The 18,612-nt window shown below is 32.2% G+C and overlaps 1 protein-coding gene across 1 annotated transcript in view; it reads right to left on the reverse strand.

The window, feature by feature from the left end:
• LOC129221641 (adenosine receptor A2b-like) overlaps positions 1-18,259 on the reverse strand; it is a 273,995-nt gene extending 255,736 nt beyond the window's left edge. Inside the window, exon 1 of the mRNA XM_054856168.1 lies at positions 18,191-18,259. The gene's annotated coding sequence lies outside the window, so the exon portion shown is untranslated. The remainder of the gene's footprint in view (positions 1-18,190) is intronic.
• Positions 18,260-18,612: the final 353 nt, after the last annotated feature.

The following is an 18,612-nucleotide window of genomic DNA, read 5'->3' on the forward strand; positions in this document are numbered from 1 at the left end:
CGATGATATTTTATAGAGTGTAGAGATGCTTTTGAAACTAACCTATGCAAATTTCCAGCTTCCTAGATTTAAATCTTGAGGATCTATGATCTCCAAACAATGTGATCCAAAATGGCGGATAGCTTTTTGTCCCAAATGGTCACATTTAGACTAAGTGTACAAAACATTTTATTTCATTGGAAGCCTGACATTTTAGGTGCTTAAAGTAAGTTTGGCCGTCAATATATTATTTTTGTGAATTTGAGCTCGTTAGATTTTGTGTAGCATGCGCGTGAACTTGTGAAAAAGCGCGATGGGGAAAATTTTTCCTGGGTTTTAAGTTGTCAAAAAGTATAAACAGAAAAGCTCATGCTTCGTGATTCCATTGTAAAAATACTTGTTTTTAGTGGGTTACAGTTTCAGAGCTGAAATACCTATTTTCTAAAAGATATTGACATCCAAAGTGGTTATCAAAGCCGTTCAAGTGAAAAATAGCCTATTTTCAAAGCGATATAGCTCAAGTTTATCACTTCGCATCTTCTTTTCGTTAAAACCATTAGAAAGAACAGGTTTTTTCCTTTTGAAATAAGTTTTTTCTTCGATGGTGTTTTTTCGTTTAAGGATTTAAAAAAAAAAAAAAAAAAAAAAAAAAAAAAAAAAAACTTGAAATCTGGACTGTCGTAACGAATTGCAATGTTTAAGAGCAGGTTGCAGTGAATTGTCATTAGAATATCATAAATTCTTAACAAAAATGATTCAGAAGATCGTACTTTTTAATTCTGTTGTCAATATATATGTTTCCAATGGTACATAGTTGCAGAGCGTAAATATTGATTTTCTAAAAGATATTGGCATCCAAAGTGGCTGTCAAAATCGTCCACATGAAAAATAGCGCTGAAGCTCAAGTTTTACACCTTCCATCTTCTTTTCGCTGTCACCATTAGAAAGAACATATTTTTTCCTATAAAAAATAGTTTTTCTTTACGATACTGTTCTTTCAGATAAGCGTAAAAAGAAAGCTTGAAATACTGTTTGTCGTTTGCAAGAAAGTCTCGTTCTACAATAAATAAAGAAAGGTGAATGCTGTGGACACCAACTAGCAGAGTTGTTTTCAACTGTTATTAGTCAGAATAAGGTTTTTACTTTTCTTTTGAAAAGTTCTTTTCCCAATTAAATGTGTTAGAAGCAGAAAAATATCCTGTTCTGGAAGCAGACTGATACATCAGACAGAACAAGAACATTTTCTTTTTCTATCATATTTCATTTGCAAAGTGAAATTTTTTCAGAAGTTAGAAACAGTTTCAACTGTTTCTGACTCATAACAGTTGAAAAATAACTATTAGTCGGTTTCCACGGCAGTCACCATTCTTTATTCATTGCAGAACAAGATTTTCTCGCTAACGACAGATAGTATTTCAAGCTCATTTTTTTACGCTTCTCTCAAAGAACAAAATCGTAAAAAAAATATTTTAATAGAAAAAATATGTTCTTTCTAATGGTGCCAACGAAAAAAAGATGCAAGGTGACAAACTTGACCTACAGCGCATTAAAAATAGGCTATTTTTCATGTGAACGATTTTGACAGCCCTTTTGGATGCCAATATTTTTCAGAAAATCAATATATAAGCTCTGCAACTTTAAATCTTTAAAAACATATTGACAACAGAATTGCAAAGTACGAGCTTTTGAATAATTTTTGTTCAGAATTTATGACATACTAAAATCCAGGATAAAGTTTCTCTGCTGCGTTTTATCAAGATTTTGCATACGTGCTACACAAAAGTTAATGAACTCAAATTCACAAAAATACTAGGACGTATTGACAATCAAAAGTACTTTAAGCCTCTAAAATTTCAGGTTTCCAGTTTGATAAAATTCCCGCAACTTGCTCTTAAACATTGCAATTCGTTACGACAGTCCGAATTTTAAGCTCATTTTTTTATCCTCAAACGAAAGAACACCATCAAAGAAAAAACTTATTTTGAAAGGAAAAAAATATATTCTTTCTAATGGTTTTAACGAAAAGAAGATGCGAGGTGACAAACTTGAGCTATAGCGCTTTGATAATAGGCTATTTTTCACTTAAACGGTTTTAATAGCCACTTTGGATGCCCATATCTTTTAGAAAATATATATTTAAGCTCTGAAACTGTAACCCACTAAAAACAAGTATTTTTACAATGGAATCTCGAAGCATGAATTCTTGAATAATTTTTGTTCATATTTTTGACAACTTAAGATTCAGGAAAAATTTTCCCCATCGCGCTTTTTCACAAGTTCACGCAAATTCATTCTTCTTCATTCAATCGAATTCTTCAAATTCACAAAAATACTTGAATATATTAACGGCCAAACTTGCTTTAAACGCCTAAAATTTCAGGCTTCCAGTATAATGAAATTTTCTGTAAACTTAGTCTAAATTTGGCAATTAGGCAAAAAAAGCTGATTCACCATTTTGGATCACATTTTTCGGAGGTCATGGATCCTCAGGATTTGGATCTAGGAAGCTGAAAATTTGCATAAGTTAGTTTCAAAAGCATCTCTACACCTCTATAAAATTTCATCCAAATGGGAGATGATCGAGTGGGGACCTTTAGGTCACTTGACATGAAATGCCTCTACTACCCCACTCGCTTGTTTCTAGAAATGGTTTTTGCCCCTCCTTTTGGGCGGTGACGTGTGTGTACTTGTGTATGTGTCTGCTTGTCTGTGTGCGTAGACCTTTGTGTATGCACATTGGCGTGTGTTAATGTGTGTAAAGTCGCGTGTGTGTATGTGTGTGAGTGTGTATGAGCGTGTGGGTGTTTAGGACATGGACGCCACCGACCAGGAACAGCGGCTACCGGGGGACAGTGCTCTGGACCATAGGAGTCGCGCCTGCAGAGGACGGTAGGGTTGAAAAAGAAACCGGAATTCAAGGACGGTCAAATGAAAACAATTGGCAATCGTGATTGCTCAAAAAAAAAAAAAAAAATTATGAAAAATTTGCAGTTATTGCCCTTTACCTGGCCACGGTAGTATAGTTCTTTTAAAACATTTTCTTTTCAAATCATATAGAATTATTTTCATTCTATTTGTTTTATGGATTTCTAATTCTAAATATTTTTCTACTTCTAAATGTCTGATGTGAAAACTGTGTAGTACTTATTATCAAAACACGTTGTTTTCAAATTTTATGGAATAATTTTCTTTTTAATTGTTTTATAAACTACTAATTCCACATGTCTAATATAAAATCTGTGTGCTTCTAAATGCTTAGATTAGTTCTGAATTTATTTTGTAAATGTTGAAATTCTAAATGTGTTCTAGATTATAAACCATGGTGAAAATATCTAAAAAAATATTACTTAATTTTTTTTTCACTGCCAAACTCCGCGACGGTATAGTTCTTTCAAAAAAAATTTTTTTTCGAATTTTGTCGTTAATACAGCAAACTTGCAGCGACAATGAATGCTTTGGATTTTTTAAAAATCAGACTTTAAATTACAAGCGATATAATTTATATATAGACATTGTTTCAATGTTAAATATAAAACAATGTACAATAATAAGCTATCTCTTTAAAAAATAAATGGTAACTTTTGCAAGAAATCACTTTACATGAATAAGTCTTAGTTGACGGATTTTATTCAATTGATACCGCAAAGATACATAAAACCATCCATCAGAACTCAGTTTCATTCGTCTAAAATGTGCTCCGATGTCAGACTCCAAGAAAAATTCTAAAAATAGAAATTTACGATCAAAATTTGAAAGCCTTATGATTTGAACTCCTACGTTCCACAACGGCCGGAAACACATTGAGGTGTTTCTCGTATGAAATAAAACAGACCTTTAACGGTATTCTAAAAGAACAAGAGAGGAAACTGACTGGGTAAGTACTCTTTAGAAAAATATTTCTGAGGAATTTCAGGACGTTATTTTAACACTAAGGGTAAAAGAAAGCAAAAGGAAAAATATTTTCTACATTTTTCACTTTTTATCTTGACTAATAATAAAGTTGAAAATATCTCTGTCCGGAGGATGTCTGGATCTCTGTGACGCGCATAGCGCCTAGACCGTTCGGCCGATTTTCATGAAATTTGGCACAAAGTTAGTTTGGAGCATGGGGGTGTGCACCTCAAAGCGACTTTTCGAAAATTCGATGTGGTTCCTTTTCTATTCCAATTTTAAGAACAAAAATATTATAAGATGGACGAGTCAATTACGAAATTAGTGGAACCGTAACATGGGCACAAGCCAATTGGCGAGATACGAAATTATCATAACGTGGAACCGTAACATGGGTACAAGCCAATTGGCGAGAAAATTCACCATACATTATTTGTAAATATACAGGCGAACCTCAAAAGACCTTTTAATTTTTCTATTACAGGCAAAGCCGTGCGAGTACCACTAGTAGAAAATATATTGTTTCAAATAAATAGTATCCCATTTCCGTTTGAAATAAAAGATCGATGTTACTAATTTTCCACATACGCACATACACATGGCAATATCTGCACACAAAGGGTGAGCACAAATGTTGGACCCGATTTTAAAAAATTATATTTTTGAATGTACTGCACATACTATAGGGTCTGGAGGTGTAAAGTGGTCATAAAATACATGTTTCTCAACTTTGTTGAATAATAAATACAGAAATTTCTTTTAAAACATCAATTATTTGGTTTTTATTTTACATTACATTAATAAGGAATAAGCTGTAGTGAATTTTAGGATGAAAAAAATTGAGTTAAATAGCTTAATGGCATTATCTTTTTCATGTGTGTTAATGATCTAGGGTGGGGTAAAGTGGTCGAAGTTAAAATAGTTGATCTAAAACCCTTATAAATAAACGAATTTTTTTTAATGCACGGTATACCTAGTTCTTTTGTTGAATTTACCTTTATTTAAATAGCTTTTTGATGGTCAACTGTGGTCAAAAGTTGATTATCCAAGAATTTTAATCATATTTCACTCCTGGATTTCATCAATATCATCAGGAAAGGCGTGATAATTTGCAATTTTTATTTCTTTGGGAATATATTAAAGATAACGCCTGAATAATGTCTAAACTACCTAAACTTCAAAATAAGAAAACATTGTATTCAAGTAGAGTTCCGAAACAATATTACTTAATTTAAAAACAAAAATGAAAAAAATATCAAGCTTTCTTTTTACTTATATTTTACAGATGATTTTTGGGGAGGGGAAGGGGAGTGGCATAAATTATTCTACTGGAATAAATTGAAATCTATGGTTGCAGGAAACATTCTATAATTTGTTTTCAAATATTATAGGATTACAATCTTGATTTAATTCAGTCGATATGCTAGGGGAAGGTTGAAGTCAATGAACCACATAACACTTTTGACTTTTTTAGGAAGTAGTTCAAACACAATCTTTTTATTGACGATAGAAATAATTATTGAGTATATTTCTCTTTTAATAAAAATATTCGATTTTATGTTCACTGTATTCAATAAAGAATAAAAATCAAAAAGAAATATTTTAGCATGTAGTCCATTCATGGGAATCAGTTGCTATGGTTGGACCATTGAATTTCCACCGATGGATCACATTCTCAAATAAGAAAATCAAACCGTAAAATATAAATAGTTATTACAGGTGATAAACAAACACTAAAAATAATAGTAAGTTGTTCAAAAAAGAGAAAATTGCTTTTTTAAAACTATTTTTTATCACACGAGAAACATAAAACCCCCTCAGGACTCACACAACAAAGCTGTTTTCTCCACACCTCGCTCATCACTTGATATTTTCTAACATGTGATCTACTCTTCTTAACTAAAATTTCATGGGGACTCTTTTGAACAAATGGGAGTCCTGTTTCATCCAAGTTCAAAAATTTTGATCCACAAAGATTTTACTTGGCGACAAGGATTTTGCTTTTGCACGTTGCATGCCCTCAGTTATAGACTGGCTTTATTTCACTTATTTTGGTATTTTTCTCGAACAACAGACGTACTTGAAGCGGTATTAAAATTTACTTTAACAAATACTGAATTGACTATACAAGTTTTTAATTTGAAAATATGATAATTCGGGGGAGTTTCCAAATCTTATTTAAGTTTTTTTCATCATTATCACACTTATTTAAAAAGATTGATCAATAATTAAAGATAATTGAGTTGAAACTTTAATAATATTTCTAAGATTCCATGAATGAACCAATTTGTTAGCTGGTTCATTCACAGAAACACCTAGTGGTTCAGTGATAGCAAATGCTTCATTTTGTATGTTCTCATAGTTGTCACTGCTATGACGATTCATTATAAAACTTTAAATATGGGGAATTGCACTTGAAAATGTACTCTTTCAAATCAATGCTCCCATTTAGTTGTTCAGTAATATTCAATGCATGTAAAAACAAAATGTAAACGTCAATAATTAGTAAGTGAACAGTATAAATCTTATTTGGACGTTTAACAGTATGATGCATCGATTCAAGCTCCTTGATGATTCTGAATTGGACTGTTTTGAAACAAAAGAAGACACTAAAACTGATTTCGTGCCTGAGAAAACTTTGGTGGGGAAAATATCTTCGAAATCCAGTCATGCGGAACCCGTTCATTGACGGCAGAATTCCCCTATATCAAATTTAAACTCACTTGTATTTAATTCAGTTTACTTTAAAAACAGTAAATGGTTAGTAAACTTATTATTTAACCGATATCTGTCTTATCAATGAAGATCAAATGATTTTAGATGAAGGATATGTGTTAAGCTTAACCAACGACCACTTTACCTCATCTTACTTAAGTTGTTCAAAATACTATATAAAATGAATCCAGCCAAGCTTTTTATACAGACGTATTCCAGAGACATTCGGAAAGCTGCCTACATAACCAATCTGCAAAAAATTTTCATCATCAAAATTTTACAAAGAAGATAAAAGAGGTGTTTAGATTTTAAAATGTTAAGAGGTGTTCAGATTTTAAAATGTTTCATGTGCACGCAAAGCAATTTTTTTCAATAAATAAAATGCTGCCAGTAACAAAGGTTTGAATTCAGAATATATTTTCTAGTTGTTAAAATCTTAAAAAAAAAAAAAAAAAACCCTCATTCTTCCCTCCCCCCCCCATTTGTTTCGAATATATAGCTCTTTATTTGACCTACGACCAGTTTACCTCATTAACCACTTTCCCCTACCAGACCCTAATAGGTAATGTATTAATAAAAAGAGAAATATAGCAGCTGTGTTTTGGTTGCAGTGGATACATAAGCTTTTTGTTACACAACAAGAATTTAGTCTATTTATTTATTTATACATTACCAATCACCACCGTATCTACCCTGGTGAGGGTTTAACCGGATGTGGTGAGTGGGGGAAAAAGAACAGCTCACACACACGAGCGCCCAAGCACTCGCTGTAACAATTTTGATAAATACAGAAAGGGAAAGCATAAAAACATTAAAATAAACAAAGTAAATGAGTGAAAATGAAGTTAAATGAGACTGGGGATAGCTAGTAAATGGAAGAGAAACGGTTATAAAAGTTCCAATAAAGTTGTTAGGCCGGATCTTTCCAGTCTTCTGCTTGGTGTATGAATAAGGATGTTATTTTATGGATATTCTTTCGTGAAACTGGATGGAATGGAATATGCGTCGTATTTTTGAGAAAGAAAGGTTGGGAGCATAAGTGCAATGGAAAGAAATGGTGACTGCAGTCCCATAGTTACATAGTGATTGAAAACATAAAGTTTCTGAAGCAATCTTTATTTTCGGATGTCTTCCAAAAGCCAATTTACAACTAAATCTAGAATCAAGATTTTCAAAATATTGTTAGTATAGAACGGTGCAAATGAAATTAATGCTAAAAACAAAAACAAATAAATATCATGCGTTTTCCCACTAGTTCATTATTTGGTAATCGTCTGATTGGAAACAATATGCTTTGATTTCTAGTCCTATTACTGGATTTAAGTTTTCCCGCTTGGTACGTCTTTTATCACTAGTTCGACGGAAAACGTGAAATCGGGGCTCCAAAGCATATACAGTATTTTCAAAAGTTTGATTTTTATGAAAACGGATCCATTATTTGTGTTCATCCTGTATATTAGGAGTGATTTAGTGTTGTACTTCTATTTGGGTATCGCTGTTCTGGGAAAATAAAGCTCTCTTATATTAAATTGTTCACTATTTAGGATTCAATAGGTGTTCAGGTACCGGTCAATTTACGAACTCACCTCTGATATATAAAGCGATTTCTGATATATCTGTACTTCAGAGATAGAAGTAAGTAAGTCACATTATGTTAATTTCCCGACATTTTTTTCCTTCTGGCGTATGCAAAGGATAGGACGCGCACTCTTTTAACCATGGTAAAAAATTAAAAAGGATTTTTTAAAAAACGAATTACGTTTATATGGCTCGATGCAGAATATACTTCCACATAAAATGCACTAATAAACTGAAATTCGCAATTTTTGGACTTGTCAGTCTGGCTCTGAGGTACAGACATGAAGACTGAAGATGAGCGTAATATATATATTTTTAATGGGGTGGTTATCTTCAGTCAAAAGTACTACTTTTAGTCACTGAAATTGATAGAATGAGTAAGAAAAATAACATGGACCCAGAAAATACTTTCATTTTCCCAACATTTATTTTTTAATTAAATTTTTAAAATGTCCGATCTTGAAAACAAGGCGTGGTCTATATGACGTCACAAATGATGCATTTTGGCGCATCTTTCTACCACGGTTGCACGTTATGATAATCACCAAGCGAATCAAAATTGCGCTCTACGCTTGCTATCAACCATATCGTTGCCAATACATGTGAGTAAAGATGTGAATTAAATATTTTGCTCTCTGATTAGCAATACAGAATGGCATTTCATCATTTGTGTTGTCACACGACAGAAGCGTGAAACAATGAAAACTTACAGATTTCAGTAATTTTTTTCAAAATATTAAATTTAAACAAATTACTTAAAAAATGGTCAGATCCTATGTTTTTAAGCATGCTCTTTCAGGAAAAAATACTTTTAAATTTTTGAAAACGATCCCATTGTAGAAGCTCTCCATTTTTCGAAGACCAATTTTTTAACTCTCACCAAAATTCGAATCATTGAAGAAATGCATGCGTTACACAAGATAAACGTATAGTAAAACGAGCATAGCAGCTTGAGAGTATAGTAAAATCTAGCACCGGTAAAAAGATGCCCGACCTCGGACAAGCTCGTATATGTTTAGGTTGAAAGAGGAGAAATTCTTAGATTAGCGCAACACCAATGATCGCGCGGAAACGCAAAAACCGGTTTTCCACACCTTTTTTTAAAAAATGGAATCGTTTAAGCCAGTCTGAAGTCGACATATGAGAGCTAGACTACTGGTACATCAGTAAACATAAACACAAATCAACATCTTTACCAAGTTATCTAGAACAGTAAATCATAGAAAAATAACTCTTGCTAATTTACTTTTATGATGAAGATGAAGATAAAATCATACCAGACTCTATGACAATGGGAAATGCTAATAAAAGCAGATCATACTTTTCCAATTTATAATGTTTACATTCGACTTAAATATATCTTTTGTTATAAACTAATTTCGCGAGTGTAAACACACCGATTAGAAGCACTTAATTAAATTTGATTTTCTAAGAAAACAATCCTGGGTGAGATTATTACACTCATGTAAAGAAGTACATCGCTTCTGCCAACCAAAACTACACAAGGCATTTCTTCCGAATTTAATTAATTATGTACTATCAAAGCACTTGATCTGAAATAATTTACATCGATAAAAAGGGAAAAAATGTGTATTTTATTGTAAAATTCTTTTGATAAAGGAAAATAAAGTTATTTTAAGGAGATTATTTTGATATTCAATTAATTTATCTGATTTTGCATAGTTTAGAAAAATCCTATTCCTTGTTAGAATTGTTTCAGATCTTAGTTTGAAGATTACATTTTTGTTTCATTGGTTGATGGAAGACACATTTCTTAAATTGTTACGAAATAAAATAATTAATTAGAGGGCAAAAGGTACTTGAAAGCAAAGATAGATTTGGAAATACTGCAACAAGCTGCGTTAGCAGAATCTCATTGTATACATTTGTGTGTGTTCAGTACATTTTAAACATATTTATGTGAAACCAAATCCTTTTTGATAAAATAATATTTTTTTCAATGCAGATTGCAAATAACCTTTAAGACTGCTTAGTGTGTCTAGGGTGTGTTAAATGCTGTTACGAACACCAGAGTGCTGACAACATTTCGATTGCCTATGTGTTTGCTCATAAATATTCCAATGTATCCAACTTTTTGGCAGTGTATTCAAGAAAATTGGTGCTTCTTTAGGAACTCAACATACAATTCAACTTTACATTTATTATTTTGTAAAATAACAATAAAACAACCGAATTTATTACCAACGTACGTCTGCTTGATTAGTCGAAGAAAAGAGAGTTTTTCAGCAGAATTATACCAGGAAATATTGCGTCATGAAACAGGTTTTCATTTGTAAAATTTTGTAAACATTAGAAAATATTTATATAATCCAAAGGGAATTTATAAAAGCAAAGCAAATTACGGTTATTTCTCACTCGATTTAAAAATTTTAGAATTACACTATGGAAATCTGAATTTAACGGCTAAAAGTTCAAGCGTAACCGTAAGCGGAGCACAGCACCCAATGCAATAGCGAAACGCAAACTAGGTGGCATGAAACTATTAGCAGTTTCAAGCATCAATGAATTACATAACTGATCCAAAAATCAATTCATTGCAGAAATCATAGTAAACAACAAAGAATGAAATGCTCAAACTATTGACAAACGGCACGCTTATGAAGGAAAGAATGAAATGCAAAGACATTTTTTCCTAACAAGAATATTACAACATTACAATAACGACATTTATAATATTGTTCCAATAAATAACTACTTTTTACACTCAATTAACTTTCCGACCACTCTGTAAACCAACGGATTTTACATGTTAAATATGCAACAAGAGCATGAATCTCTTAAAAAAATTAAAAATTGCTTTTAAAATTTTTTAGTTTCATATTCTATTCTTGGGTTTCTTAAACTTTCATGAATCTACGCCTTGAAAGAATTTTATCTATGCTATCGACCCTCTAGAAAAAGCCCGCTCAATTCTTCCAAAACTTTCTTTTTGTTAATGGATAGCTGAATTAAGCTTTACAATCAGTCACTCAGTCAAGCAAGGTAGAGAACAACTTGAGTATTCAAATTTGATCATCCAAATTGAACTAAAAAATAACATTGATTTTATAGAAAGTTCATAGGATGAGAAAAACTTTTCATAATCCGTGATATAAGTGTTACCTACGATGGAGTTATTCAAGTTGCACTGTGTAGCAAGATTTTATCGGAATAAAAGAAAAAAAAAAGAAGCGGGAAATTTCTCTTCCCGTGTACCGCAAAATAAATCGCACACAATGTAGGAAAATTATATTTAGCTGATAAATTGTAAAGCGTAAAGGAAAAGTTTTTATCACAGTCCAAAGAAGGGTGATTAAAAAATAAAAATTGAAATTTAATGAAAGAGTGAACTTGATGTTATGCTCTAAAGAAAAGATATTTACTGAAGTCACAACTTAAAATTATTTATTTTTCACCTTGTATCAAAGCCTTTATTGTATTTCTAAATATCCGTAAGTAGTTAATCTAAGAGCCCTTATTTTCGTGAGACGTTAATTTTCGCGATTTTCACGAGCCAGTCGTTATCGTGAAAATTCAAGTGTAGCGAAATATTTCTTTTTTTTTGGGGGGGGGGGGGTAGATTTTTCAACTTTTTGTTCTATTCATAATAAATTCGAAAAATCACCGATAACTCATTTTCGCGAAAATTACGGCTCGCGAAAACGAGTGCTTTTAAAGTATTCAAATGACAGGAGCCAATTGTAGAAACAAGAAACACACCGAGTAGGTTCCTATCTCAATTCATGATTGCAAGAAACATAATTTGAATTTAAAACGGCAAAATTCAAGTTAGTGCTTGCGGCCGAATGCTAGATGGTATATGCTAAATGCAGGATGATGTTTATTTTCGACCTTTTTTTTGATGGGCGCAGTTGCAATTAGACTATGGTTCGCGTTTCTCGGTTAAATAGAAAGCTTATTTTACTAAATTTGTTTTGTATTTAAAGTGATATACCTCCAAAGATTTATCGACCCCCTGTCTACTCCAAGGGCTTAATCGACCCCTTTGAAAACTTTATGGACCGCCTGGGGGTCAGCATGGATCGCTTTAGGAAACCACGTTGACAGTTTCTTCATCTCAATGAAAAAAAAAGTACTAATAATGTTTAAAAAATTATGTTACAAATACGAATGAAAAACAGAATATTCAATTTAAAATAAATTAACGTTGAAATTTCTTAAAGGTGTTTGGTAAATATACTAAGTCGTTCAATCTGCATGTTTTGAAGCATAATACTTTCAGATGCTTAAAATCTAACTTCAAACCCTTTTCTAATATTATTAAAAGAGCTTTACCTTGCAAGAAAATGACTTTTCAAAAACCTTTGGTAATAATTCTCACCGAAAGTCCTTAGTTTTATTTGGATGTGCCAGATCTACGATTCTTTTTTGCTGACTTGAAGTGTAATATCCCCAAAACTCTTTGGAACACCAAATATTGTCACACGCATAAGAGGAAACGATCCCTTTTTTCATGCACCTAGCAAACACTCCAGCTTTTAATTAATTTTCAGGTTTACTAAAGTTGTTGAAGGAATCGACTTTCGAAAAATTTCAAACGCATGGACATCAATCTTTTGCTTAAATCTGTAATAAAAAAGTCCTTTTTATATGTGTGTGTGTGTTGAAGTGCTGTTTATATTGTGCTAACGTAGCAATTTTCCACATTTGTATTTTAGCTGGGGGGGGGGATTGTTTTAATTTTTTATAAACAAATTTATCCTGCCCGCTAATTTGTTTTCTATTTGTATTAGGATTGTAGTTTCCTTATTTCGTGTTGACCAAAAATATATGCTAAATTAAAGTTGAAAACAAAAATTTTTCTAAAGATTGACGAAAGTTGGAAAATATTTGTAAGTTCATTCATGTAACATGAACGTCTTATATATATCTATAATTGTGTACATATCTATAAAGTTGTATGGATATTATATATATATTAGGAAGCAGTATGCATATAAATCGTAAAATGACCTAATATAATCGTAAAATGACGCTTCGTAAAATAATCTATAGCGAACGGCATGCCGTTCGCTGTAGGTCATTTTACGAAAGTTAATATTTTTTTGCACTCACTCCCTATTTTGCTTTAAAAAAAAAAGTTAAAATTGCGTAAAACGCTGCAGCAGAACGAAATTATAAATTTGCTTTCATTTCAATGGGGATGTTTTAAGATTCCTTTTGAATTTTGCAGGGTTAGCGCTGTCCTTCCATATGACACCCTGTTTTTCATGTGACACCATCAAGGCGTGGATATGAATGGCGCGCGGAACTCCCAGTTTCCCTGCAGAAGGGGGGCATCTGGACCCTCATGATGCGAAATTGCACCACGAATTTCATTTTTAAAAGAGTACTCAAGGAAATTCATGAAATAACAATTAAACAATAAAAAGGTACGACTTTCAATCACATTAGAAGTTATAGAAATAATTTCTGAAAATTTGTCTGAATTCTTAGAACAGCGGTACATTTTACGATTTCTGTATCAAATTAAGATAAACATTTTACATTTAAAATTTTCAGAGTGAGTGTACTATAGATGACATGTAATTACGATTATACATTAAAAAGAAACGTAATTGCACACTTAATAGTTATTGGACATTATTTTATTTTGTGTCACAAAGCTGCATGTCTGCAAAAAAAAAAAAAAAAAAAAGTTATTCCTTTTGTTCAGTTTTTAAGGACATTTACGGAGATCGTCTTTATATTTCAGCATTTCAGTGAGTACATAACATATTGTTCAACTGCTCTCTAATACATGGAAAATAATGAAGAGATTTCAAGAAGTAATTTTCAGTTGGTCATTCATAAGGCTGCCTGTGTTTTTTTGCAGATATATTGCTCAAATTTCAAGATTAGAGAAATTAAAAAAATGTTTTTCCATGAATGTAAGTTCTAAATGAATGTTTCAAGTTCTTTGTGGAAAGGAACTTTTGTTTTAGCAAAATAAGAATGTTTATGTAAAAGTTTCAGTTACATGTTTTTGTATTAATTAGTTAGTTAAAAAATATTCATTTCAGGAGCTTCACGGGAAATGCGTATAGTTTATCATCTCTTAGGTATAACAATGACAAATGCATGGCTATTATACAAACATGTACATGTGTATGTAGGAGCGAAAACAAATTGAAAGGTTGTTAATTCTGCGGATTTCTACTTTTTAGTTGCTAAAACACTTTTTTAAATGAGCACTATGTCGAAGGGCAATATAAAAGGAAAGAGTTAAGTTGAGGAATAAACAGAAGCGAAAAACATGAAGGGCATACTCACCATACCGCACCAAATGATACAATACCGAAAGTAAAATCCAATGTAAATACCCAAAATGCAAAGGATTCTTACAAACTGTTGGTAAAAAATATGATGTGGGGAATTTCCTACAGCAAATATAACTGTTTTAAGAATTCCCACATAAGTTAAAATTTCCGAGTATGCGAAACTTGTTGCCATTTTTCATCTTATATCAGAATTTTCATCATTCAATTTTGCTTCAGTGGATCTTCAAATTGTTTTTGTAAAAAACACAAAAGCCTTATAGACCAGAAGTTGGCCCCATCTTGGCTCCCCCACCCCTTCTCTTGATACGGCAGTGCTACATTGAACAAGTAGTAATTGGCAGTATCTTTTGGTTTTTCTTTTCTTTCTTTTTTTTTTTTTTATTTTAAGCCCCGGGAGTTTTGAAAAACAGTTTCGGCGATTGAATCGAGTTTTCAACATTTCAATTAGCGCAGACTGTTCAAATTCTGTCTAATGGATAGAAATATTGAGGTGATTTTAAAGCTAAAGTTCAGTTTATCCTATGATGAACGTGTTTATTGCAGACATTTTATTCAAATTGTGACATGTTTTAAAGATTTGAGACATTCAGCTATAGTTTTTTTTTTTTGTTAATGTAAGATCCAATTTTTTTGTGTTAAAGTATTTTTGTAGTAGAAAACTTATAAAATATTTAAAAAAAAATGTTTTATGTTTTCTGCAATGTTTAATTCTATTTCAACAGATTATTGAACTGTCGTTGCATTTTTAACTATTTCTTACGTACTTAAAATGATGTATTTTAATGTTTCGGATTGTTTTAAAATCGAATCGGAGTTGTTGAGACATAAATGGTTGAGCATATGTTTCTAATAGTCGTGTCGCAATTCAAATATTCTATCGAAAAAAAGAAAACAAATTAAGCTTAAACTGTCTTTTACAGCAAGCTAATGCACAACAAATTTTAAACACGATATGTTCAGCTCTTTGAGACAAAAGAAATATATGTTTTAAAGTTTTAAATTATAATAATTACTCAGAGAGTTCAGTAATGATGTAAATGATTTACCACTGTCTTGAGTAAAATAGGTCTCTCAGTAGAAAGACCCTTGCAAAATTAATAGGTCCGTTTGATCAGACGCCAGGCTAATGAAGTATTTGTCTTACCACGATATCAGAGCAGGTTTCATTAGATTAGGAAATGGTTCCAGGCAATTCCCTTGCAGCGAAAGTTCCTGCAAAATACTTATCGGTTCCCGGTACCAGAAAAGACGCAACTCAAAAATTTTAAAATACATAGGAATTATTTGATTTCAAATCCAAATGCAATGATTTTTCTTGCCATAAAACATGTGCAAAGTTAATTTATATGTGAGCTGCGTGTTGGCGCATAAACCGATGCAATAAATAATATGACTCATGATTGAAATTTCATAATTTAGAAGGTCAATTTTCGAGTTATCAGTATTTACTAGTAATTAAGGCTCATTAAATCAACCGGTAAAGATATCGTCATAAATATTTTGAGCGTATTGCAGTATCTGAGAAAAATTGAGATAAATATATTATTGCGTAAAACCTTGATATTCCCCAAAGCTGTTTTTTTTTTTGGCGTCACGTATGTTTTCGGGGCAGGATATATCAAAGGGATGTATAAGATAATCTTTATATATTTTATTTATATATTTACTTACTTTTTGAAATGGAGTTTCCTGCATGAATTTACCCTTTCTAAAGTTATTTATATATTAATATTTTTTTAAATCCGAAACAAGTTAATAAACTTTAGTTAACTAAAAAAAGTAAACTTCTAACTATTACTTATTTATATAAATACAATTCAAACTACCACAAGTGTAAATACACTTAGATACAAATAATTGCATATAAATATTTTATAACATTTGTATGCAAAGATAGAGATCCGGCAATTTCTATTATAAAATTGATTGAAGACAAATTTACAGATTAAACTACATCACGCAGAAGGAAAATAATTGATTTAAATAGTAATAACATAAACAAAAATTATAAGTAAATAAAAAAATAGGGAACATGTTAATTTATCGACTGCGAAATAATTATCTGCGTTAAAATTTATTAATGCAGATGATTATGTAGCGCGTCCAACGCTAGCTTTTTCTGTTACGCTCAGTCACCTGATATTAGGTTTGAAATAGAGGTAAGCGCAATTGGTCAAGTAAAACAACAATACAGTAGAATCGCATTACAATGAAAACAAATACAACGCTTTCGTTGTAGCGTTTTTGTATCTGTTTCTTCAAAATAAAAGTTCTGCCCCGAAATAAACTGTTTATTTTGTGGTAAGTTACACTACTACATAAGTAACTTACCACAAAATACCATGCTTTGCCATCAATCTTTGAGCTGAAAAGCACCATTGCTGCGGTCACTCATCTGGTGTGCTAATTCTAAATTAGCTACCAGTTTGTTTGGCTCTCTTGGCTCCCTTAAGAGGTTTTTCTTCTCCAGCTCAGGTAATTCCTATTCCGGGCTGATGAGTGCTAAAAAGCACGAAACTGCAGTCCTCGGATGAAATAACTGAGTTGGAGGCGTATTTTAAGTAGACTGTTTATTGTTTAAATTCTAGTACAATGAAATTAAAGTTACAACGAACAAAATTCGCAATCCCTTAGCACTCAGTTTCTAAATAACTTCGTGAGTTGTGCTCCAGTTTGATAGACATTTCCATATACCGCAAAAAAAAAGAGTAGTACAATAAAACATTACACAAAAATAGGTATGAGTGTATTTGATAATATTAAAATTAAAAGTCAAAGTTTAAAATTAAGGCAGTAAAAAGCAGATGATTGCATAAAAATGTCACACCCGCGCTAGTGGATTGAGCAAAAAATGAAATCTTAAACATGACAGACATTACTAGACTAAATAAGCACAAGTACTCTGCTAGACACAGAGTGAATGGTCGCAGCGTTATTAATCTTTCATTTTTGAGCAATCACATTGCTTATTGTTCTCATTTGACTGTTTTGAATTCCTATGATTTTATTTTCCTCCACCTCCCTCTGCAGCACCACCGTCGACCGGCCTTACGATGTTGCTCCTCTTGCGAAAACCGTCTCCAGGTTGAGTCCATATCCTACACACACACGCATACATACACACGCATACATACACACGCCTACAAACTGACATACCTACACACTCACACATCTGCACACATCTACACATACATACATACACACACTCCTACACACACACATACACACACTCATGCCTGCACACAGACACAAACACTCACGCCTACATACGCACACACACACTCGGATTGCGAAAAACATAATTTGAATTCCAGATGTCAAAATTCAAATTATTATTATTATTATTATTATTATTATTATTATTATTATTTTTTGCAACACCGACACGTCGAACGTTTTGTCATGCCAAATCACTTACGATTCAGTTACTAAACCACCTTCACGACGTGTAACACTTTCTATTACGAAAAATATTCAACAGTAAGAAATGTAGAAAATATCTATTGTGAGGCTCTGAGAAGTTGAGCTCCGACTCTGACAATGTTTACCTCTGTTTCGGAAAATAGGGAGGGGTAATTGGCGCTAAGTTGAGTTGAGAAACTTTCTTAGTAGTTTTTCAAAAATATTCCAACTAAAATCTGAGCCAATAACATTGTCTATTTTTCACTAAACTCCCCTAAAACAGGTAAACATAGTCAAGGTCACAGCTCAAGTAACCAGAGCTGCACTATAATAAAAACATTTACCTTTTGTTTGTTGTGCAGTCTAAATACTCGATGGAGTGAACTGATTATTCCAAATTACGAAACACGCACAACAGCTTAACTAAATCCAAATGACACTTCTGTGCAAACCTACAAGTGCCTCAAATCACAAGCTGGCAAGAGGCCAACTGGCGATACCTGTCTCAGATGCAATAAAATGTCATTTCTTTTGTTTACTTTAGAAACAGGTAGATCCGTTAGCAGTTATGATGCGAAATCTTTGTCATATGGCAAATGGTTGAAACACTGCATAATAACAAAGGTGTCTCAACCAGAATTATAGTTAATCTCTGCTCGCTATTTTGAAGAATTTGTATTTCATAAGATTATAGGAAGTATGTGGTTACGTAGAGTGCCTCATGAGTAGGACAAATGGTTCGAATGGAAATTGGATTAGGGCCATT

This window comes from Uloborus diversus, chromosome 4 (assembly GCF_026930045.1).
Source record: "Uloborus diversus isolate 005 chromosome 4, Udiv.v.3.1, whole genome shotgun sequence".
Classification (NCBI taxonomy): domain Eukaryota; kingdom Metazoa; phylum Arthropoda; class Arachnida; order Araneae; family Uloboridae; genus Uloborus; species Uloborus diversus.